This window comes from Pogona vitticeps, chromosome 4 (assembly GCF_051106095.1).
Source record: "Pogona vitticeps strain Pit_001003342236 chromosome 4, PviZW2.1, whole genome shotgun sequence".
NCBI classification, from domain to species: domain Eukaryota; kingdom Metazoa; phylum Chordata; class Lepidosauria; order Squamata; family Agamidae; genus Pogona; species Pogona vitticeps.
The window spans coordinates 239,867,167-239,874,325 of NC_135786.1; the positions used below are offsets into that span (position 1 = coordinate 239,867,167).

A 7,159-nucleotide genomic window follows, 5' to 3' on the forward strand; every position below is an offset into this window, starting at 1 on the left:
GAGCTTCTGTGGTAGCAATGAACACATTATAATATGCCCCTCCCCACCCATATAAGTACCTTGGCGCCAAACGTCCCCTTCCAGTTGTGTCAACCGCTGCTTAATAGTAAGCAAACAGTGGAGCGACAGAGGGGAGGACGGGCGGGATGTGTGAATCAGAGAGGTCCACTCGAAGAACTGCAGTGACAGGTGGGTAACCTGTCGTTCTTCTTCGTGGCCCCTGTAAATCACACCCTGGGTGACTAAAAAGCTGTCTTACCCAGGGGCAGGGTGTCACGCCAAGGTAGAGGCTAGAACAGCACATCCAAAGGCCACATCAGATTTCTGCCGGAGGTCGAGTCTACAATGACGGATAAACGTGGACGGCTGTGCCCAAGTGGCAGAGGCGCAGACGTCCGGAAGAGGTACGGCACAGAGAAAGGCTGTAGAGGCTGCCACTGCCCTGGTGGAGTGAGGGCAAACCACTCTAGGGGCTGGTTGTCGATGATAAGCCAAATGAATGGTAGATGCGACCCATCTGGAGATAGATTGGGAACTCACCTGACAGCCTTTTGTAGGTAGCTGATGGCTTATGAAGAGATGAGAAGGTTGGGTAACGTTGGAGATAAAAAGCAAGAGCTCTTCTGACATCCAACGTATGGAGCATTTTTTTTTTCTTGGTTTGAAGAAGGTGACGCAAAAAATGAAGGAAGGACAATCGGCTGGGAAAGATGAAATTGAGAGACAATTTTGGGGAGGAAGGTAATGTCCACGAATAACTTCACCTTCTCAGGAAGAAATTGTAGATAAGGGTAGTCATAGGGTGTAGCTGCCAATTCACTAGCTCATTGAGCTGAGGTGATGGCTAGGAGAAAAGCTGTTTTAAAGGTGAGGAGTCTTAAGTCAGTTGTAGCTAATGGCTAAAAAAAGGAGCTTTGGTAAGCTGTTTCAAAACAGTTAGTGACCATTGTGTAGAGGGAGGTCGAGTATCGGGGTAGATATGAGAGAGACCTTTCAGAAAACGTTTCCTTGTTGGATGTTTGAAGAAGTTTGCTGCTGGAGAATTTGGAGGTTGGTATGATATTATTGCCGAAAGGTAGACTCTCAAGGATGAGACGGAGAGGCCCTTGGATCTGAGATGTAGGAGGAAGTGGAGAAGAGTGGAAAGTGATGGATTGATGGAGGAGGAGGAGGAGGAAGTTTTGGTAAAGGATTGAAATTTCTTCCATTTGTACAGGTAGGCTTTCCTTGTGGATGGTTTTTTGGCATGATGAAGAATGTTCATTAACGAGGGAGAATCCTCCACACTGGCAGGTGCAGAACAGGTAAGTCCGGGTGTAGGACTTGGGAGTTGTTCTGTGTGAGAAGGTGTGGCAGGTGGGGGAGATGGTGGGTGTCTGATGAGAGACTGCGGAGAACTGGGAACCAAGTCTGTCTCGGCCACCAAGGGGCTATAATGATGGCATTGGTTTTGTTGTAGATGGACAACAACTTTGTGGAGGAGAGGGAACGGAGTCTTGGGCCAACGGCTGACAAACGCATTTCCCTGGGAATGTTTTCCTATTCCTGCTTGGGAGCAATACAGTTGGCATTTCCGATTCGCTCAGGAGGCAAAGAGATCGAGAGTCGGTGTGCCCCATTTCCGGCATAGTTGGCGGAATACTGATTGATCTAGTTCCCACTCGTGAGCTTGGGCATCTGTACGGCTGAGCGAGTCTGCTAGGTCGTTTTCTTGACCAGCCGTGTGTAAGGCTGTGAGACAGATGTGATGTTGCAGATGCCAGGCCCAGAGGTCGATCGCTAGGTAGAGGAGATCTGGCGAGTGGGTGCCACCTTGTTTTAGGATGTAGTACATCGCCGTGGTGTTGTCGGTGGCGATCTGTGCCATTTTTCCTACAAGAAGGTTTCTGAAAACCTTGCAGGCCTTTACAATGGCTAGTAGCTCCAACTTGTTTATGTGCAGCAGTTTTTCCTCTGTGAGACAATTTGGCATGGACTGTGAGGGATTTGCAGTGAGCCCCCCAGCCGGTGCAACTGGCGCCAGTAGTGACTTTTATTTGTGGGCGAGGTTGTTGGGAAGGTTGGCATGGGAATAACACCCTTGAAGTTGAGAGGCCAGTTCTGGAGGGAGAGTCTGGGGAGAGTCTGTTAGTGGATCGAATAGGGCCAGAAACCAGGATTGGAGAGATCTCATTTTGAGACGCACATGTTGTACAACTGATGTCACCGAGGCCATGGTGCCTAGAACTCGTTGCACCATTAAGGGAGGTATCAAGGCAGGCAGAGTGAAGCCGCGAAGTAAGGTGAAGAGATTTTGTCTCTTTTCTGCAGGGAGGAACGTGCAACTGAGGAGAAAAATCAATGACTGGGGCGGGGTGCTGCAGCCGGAGGCTGAGTGAGGGGAAAGGAAAAATCTCTGATGATAAAGAGTTTGATCTAAGGGTTTAAAAGAAAAAGATTGATAACAGGAATCAAGAATAAGCTCTCTTTCTCTTTTACTCACAGAAGCAGAATTGCGAGGCTCTCAACGCGGTGGTTGAAAGAAAACTGAAAGGGGACGCTTGGCACCAAGGTACTTATACGGGTAGGGAGGGACCTTATTCTAATGTGGTCATTGCTCCCACAGAAGCTCTAGAACTTTCCGATGAGGCTCCGCGCAGGCGCAAATCACCCAGGGGGGTGATTCACACAGGCCACGAAGAAGAAGGGTGGTTCCACACAAAGCTTTCTGGGGGCAGCCACTCTGTCTCCCACTCTTGTTTCCCCACATTTTTCGTGTTCCTTCTCTTTTACTGGAGTGAAAGGCAGGGAAGCTCCTTGGGGCCTTGCGACGGGCCGTGAGATGGGAGGAGAGCCCTCCCTGGATGTACCTTTGGTCTCCATTCCGGCCCTCTCCCCCCCCCCAAGGAACGGACCCTTGCTCAAACACCTGTGTCACTCTGGAGAGGTCAAACCAAGGGGAGACCAAAGGATCCAGAAATGCCCAAAGGCCTCTCGGGCATCTGCTTCTGAATAACCGTGAAACTGGCACGGGAGATTTAAGAGTCAAGGGCCCAGAGCAACCTTAGAACCTGTCATCACCGTAGAAACCAAGCTGGCCATTCCATGACCATGGCTGCTCTTTGGGCCACTAGCTGAGCAATGGGCAAGTTAAGGGTGGCCCCCAAGAATCCAGTAGAACGGCTCTGAGCCCATAATTTCTCCTACATTTCATGGCTTGCCTTGAACATCCAATTTCAGGGGCTCAGGGGCTGCCTTAAGTGGACATGACTGGCTGATTAATTCCTGACCTTAAGTAGGCCTTTAAAGACCTAAAGTCACCTCTAAAGAGTAACCCCAAGACTTCCGGGAGCCCTCCTGCAATTTGGGGGCAGACGTGTCGGGGAAGCCTGCATCTTGCTAGGGTCCAAGGGGAGTAAAAAATGGTCCTCAGCTGTTTAGAGGGTGCCCACCCCCAAGACAAAAATAGTGGAGGTGCCAGTATTTGAGATTTTGTGCTATAAGGTAAATAAAATAAAATAAATTACCAAGCAGTTAAAGGGGTGCAAAAAAAAACCCCACCCTGAAAATGAATGCATATTTAAAAGAGCAGCTAAGAAATAGTTTACTATAGTTTGATTAAAACAATTCATTTAGCTGCAGGCAAGCAAGGTCCATTTCCAAACAATTTAAAGTCCATCATTCTACACCGAGGAAAATTATTTGCAAGTGGAAAACATTCAAGAGAGTTGCCAACCTTCCCAGGAGTAGATGTCCAAGCAAATTCACCCCAAGTCAGGCTGTGCAATGCTCAGAGAAACTGCAAAAAACACCCCAAGAGTTACATCTCATACTCTACAGGCTTCAGTTAGCATGTTAAATGTGAAAGTTCGTGGCAGAATACAGTTAGAAAAAGACTGAACCAGTATGGTCTGTTTGGAAGGATTGCCAGGAGAAAGCCTCTTCTCTCTAAAAAGAACATGTCAGCACAGCCTATTTATTTATTTTATTTATTCGTTCATTCAATTTATACCTCGCCCATCTCGACTGAAGTCTACTCTGGGTGGTTGGGTTTGCAAAGTTGCATCTGGACATACCACAAGACTTCTGGAACAATGTCCTTTGGACAAGCGGGACCACAATGGAGCCATTGAGCAGTAATGCACAATGGCACATTTGGTGAGAACCAAACGCAGCATATCAGCACAAACACCTCCTACTAACTGTCCAGCACAGTGGTGGAGGAGTGGATGATTTGGGGCTTTTTTCCCCCCAGCCACAGGACCTGGGCACCTTGCAGTCATGGAGCCAACCATGAACTCCTCTGTATAGCGAAGTATTCTAGAATCAAATGTGAGGCCATCCGTCTGACAGTAAAAGCTTGGCTGAAACTGGGTCCTGCAACGGGACAAGGATCCCAAGCCCTGCAGCAAATCTACAACAGAATGGCTGCAAAAGAAAAGAATCTATGGCCCACTCCAAGTCCAGACCTCAACCCGATTGAGATGCTGTGGTGGGAACTTAAGAGAGCTGTGCATAAACAGAGGCCCGCAAATCTCAATGAACTGAAGCAGCGTGGTAAAGAAGAGTGGGTGAAAATACCTCCACAATGATGTGAGAGGCTGAAAATGTCATACAGAAAACGATGACCTCAAGTGATTGCTGCTAAGGATGGTTCTACAAGCTGCTGAATCATAAGGTGTACCTAGTTTTTCACGCATGGCTTCTTCATCTTCAAACATCTTGAAGAGTTGCTGTGAGGAAGGTGGATTAGACTGGCTCTTGGCAGCTCAAAAATCAAAAAAGGACAAGCAATGGGCTCAAGTTATTTTAAAAAGGGGGGAGGCTTAAATTTGGCATTAAGAAGAACTTCCTTATTGTGATGGCCTGTCAACGATGGAACGACTGCCTCATAAGCTGGTGGACTTTCCCTTATTGGGGGGGGGAGCTTTGAAAGCAGAGAGAACCAGTCAAGGATGCCTTAGGTGTGGGTTTCCCGTTTCAACAGGAGCTGGACTCCGCGATCCTCCAGGTCTACCATGCGGTGGTTTTATCTTGGAATGCATCTGGACTGTGGGTATGGGGGGGGGGTTGTTTTCCTTTAGGAGCCCCTGCTTAGCTCCTTCTCCAGCATGCTGCAAAACTATGGCAGAGTCTGGTGTTATGCTGTGGAGGGATGAACTGGGCCAGCGCAGCCCCAGGCGAATCAGGAGGGTGTGTGGGCTGACAGCAGGACCGTTCCGAAACCTCTACCTACTCATTGGACCCCTGCCCTCTCCGTGAAGCTCTAGGGCAGGAAGAGTTCTGAGGGAACGACAGGTTAGTGGCACAGAAAGGACGTGGGATCGAGACCCACCTTTTGCAAACCACTCCCCCTCCACCTGGAACCCCACAGAGCCACCGTGTGGGGCCGATCACTCTGGGGTGTAATAAACCAACCCGCTGATATCAGCTAGAAAGCGGCTCTTTTTTTTGGTTACTCCCTTTCGTTTGGGGGTAGGCAGACTCTGCCCAGAGGTCGGGAAAGGACCCCTTCTGGGCTCCAGCTTTTAGCATTCTCACTGGGTGAGGCCGGCTGGGGGCTTCAGCCTCAAAAAGAACTCCTCCCCCCTGCCAGCATGTCCTGCACCCTTGCTGAGCAGAACTCCCTTCCCACCCAGAAAGCAATATTCCTGTCGAGGGTGCATGAAACGGCCCTTGGACTTTGGGGCCCGCCCGGCTCCACTTATCGCACTCTGGCCCTGGAATGCTGCTGCTGCTCAAGCCATTGTCCCCCGGGGGGGGGTCGCATGAAAACCGGCGCATTTTGTCTGCCTCCTTTCCCATCTTGGCCACAACTGCATTTGTCCCTAAGGAGTTCAAGTCAGGGTTTGGAGCCAATTTAAAATAATAATAATGAAGAAGAAGAAGCCTGGGCATGATCCATCTGGCACAGAGCCCTGTTAGATCCTGTTGTTCTCCGTGGGACTTCCTGGGAGCCACACCTCGTCCATGATCCAGGGGACACTGGGTGGCTCTTTCAAGAGTCTCTCTGCTGGGACAAGAAAAACAACCTTATACCTGGAGAAGAGCAAACGAGCAGATGATTGCCTCTGAACTTTCAGCTACCTGCTTCCTCATTTCTGCCTAATAAGTAATAGCCTCCCTCACCCCTATTTCTACTTCCCGGGAGAAAAGCTCAGCCGTTCCAGAACGGAGGAAGGCTTCTAAGTAAACTCCCAAGTAATGGGATACGGAAGCACGGGATGCTTATGTCCGCAGGGTTGCAACATGAAGTTTCCTGCCCTTCTCTCTCTCTCTCTCTCTCTCTCTCTCTAGCCAAGCACATTTGCAGCGTTTGCAAACAGAGCAAAGCCTCTGCAGGGGGGAGGCCCAGCCCGGCCCTGCTCCCTGTAGCGCCAAGAGCCGCCCTTCAGTGCTTACCCCTGTTCCTGACCCCTTATGATCCGTGGCCTGCCTTGTCATCCCCTCCTGGCCTTCTCCAAGCCTCTCCCTGGAACACAGGGCTCCCTTTTGGTTCCCCTGCAGTCAGGCCGAGCAGCCGGTCTTCTCCAGGGAGGGCCGACGCGAAGGGATCGGGCAGCACCGAAGAGCAGGGCGTGCCCCAGAGGATTGGAGGCCCGGCGGCCGTGGTTTCTCTTGGCCACAGGAAGGCAGTGGAATGGGTCGCTGAGCACGTGGGAGGTGTTTGGTGTGCACGCACAGAGAGTGCTAAAAGGAGCAGGAAACATCCACCGGACCCATCGAGGAAGGAGAGGCGGAAATCTCAGGAGGATGCCCCAAACTGGTTTTTTTGCACTTCAAAGGCTGCCCGGCGCGTTTCAGTGCCAGCCACCCATGGCCGCCTTCGTCCGTCCGTCCAGGGCAACCCTTCTGCAGGGTCTCTTCCAGCCTGGCTCCCCGTCCCGCTCAACTACCGATCAGGGCAATGAACCCACGGTTCCTAATCGCACAAGATTCTCCTTTTACATTCAGGAGCTGAGCGCACCAAGCTGCTGAGTCCAAAGGCCCCCATTTCCTGCAGGTGCCGGTCAGAGAAGCCGGCCCTCCCTGGCATGGCCCCACGTCCTCCTACAACGCCTCGGAGGTCAGCAACGTTTCCACCTTGGGCTTAGTCACTTGTAACCTCCGCCCCCTGAGGAAGGGGGTTTCAAAGGGGGCAGACTGGGCTATGCATCATCAGGGGTAGCCTTTAAATACT

General features: G+C 50.8%; 1 long non-coding RNA gene across 1 annotated transcript; it reads left to right on the forward strand.

The window, feature by feature from the left end:
• Positions 1 to 132: 132 nt before the first annotated feature.
• On the forward strand, positions 133 to 5,406 carry LOC144588744 (uncharacterized). The gene is made up of 2 exons (XR_013544430.1): positions 133 to 1,304; positions 2,485 to 5,406. It is a non-coding gene; the product is annotated as an uncharacterized LOC144588744 (long non-coding RNA).
• The last annotated feature ends 1,753 nt before the right edge of the window (positions 5,407 to 7,159 follow it).